Genomic DNA, 1,292 nt, shown 5'->3' on the forward strand with positions numbered 1-1,292 from the left:
CAGCGCTCGGTGCAGGAAGGGAGGAAACTCAGGGTCTTTGGGCAAATCTTCACCTCCTCCGTCCCCCTTTCCCCCCCACCCCAACCCCTAAATTTGCATGAGTTAACCCTAAAGCTGCTTGGAGGAGGGGGGAGGTTGTTTGCCAGGAAAGCAGGAGATGGGGAGAAAGTAGGAGCAACTGAGTGCTGGGATGGGTGATGTCAACTCAGATGATGCTGTAACCCTCTGTGCTAAGCACTGAGCATCACCACTTGGGTTTGGAGTCAGAGGAAGGAGCCCAGAGCCTATGTCAAATAAAAATCAACACGTTAAAATAAACAGAGGCAATTTTTTTGTGCTGTTAAACCAACCTGGGGGGATTGGGGAAGGGAGGAAAGGGGAGGAGAGAGTTTATGGGCAGGAGGAAAACTATGTTTACTAAGAAATAAAGAAAAGGTTGGTTGATTTTTGAGGGTTTGTAGCTGCAGCAGAAAGAGGATGTTTGTGGTGTTCCAGCATGATGTTTGGAGGAGCCAGGGAAGGTCAAATCCAGCTGAACTCCTGAGCCAGTCGCTGGGGAGTGAGAGGAGGGGAGAAAATGCAGGAGAAGGAGAAAATCTGGGACAAATGCACCTTCTCTCCTCTGGGCCTGGCAGAAAAGGGTTAAGCAAAGCCGTTGAATGCTGCAAGCCTCGTCAGGGTTGTACTATTTTTTCTAGTGCATAAGGAGAAGGGAGAGGAGGGTTGCACGGAAAAGGGAAATTTCCAAGAAAAGAGGGATCTGCGGCAAAATCTGCACCTCGGGGAATGAAGAGAGGAACCAACAGGCATAAATGGCCTGGAGCCGGCTGAAATCTTTGCCGAGGAGCTTGGGACCGAGGGGTTATTTTCCACCTGCCTCCCCTACCCGGTTCTGTAATCCTGGCTCAAAGTAGACAAGTCGAGTTGGAGCTGAAGAAGGGAGGTTAGAGGGGTTTTATTTCGTTTGGGAGGGCAAGGAAAAAAAAATAAAGGCAAATAAAATGAGAGGTTGCTTGAGCCTCTCTGGGCTGAGCATCTCCGTGGTGAGAGGCAATGCAGGATGATCCCGAGGAGCACTCGCCGGGGGAAGGGATGCTGAGCACTCGGCACCCACCGGGGACATGAGCCTCAACATCCCCACGAGAAATCCCACCCAGCGGAGCCGAATCCCCACGGGGGTGGGTCGGATGGGGGGGATTGGCTTTGGGGAGGATGGGGAGGGTGGATGCAGGTCGCATCCCGCGCTCGGGTCCTTGGAAAAGGGAGGGGGGACACAAACAGCCACCGGTGCG

This window comes from Acanthisitta chloris, unplaced genomic scaffold (assembly GCF_000695815.1).
Source record: "Acanthisitta chloris isolate BGI_N310 unplaced genomic scaffold, ASM69581v1 scaffold825, whole genome shotgun sequence".
Classification (NCBI taxonomy): domain Eukaryota; kingdom Metazoa; phylum Chordata; class Aves; order Passeriformes; family Acanthisittidae; genus Acanthisitta; species Acanthisitta chloris.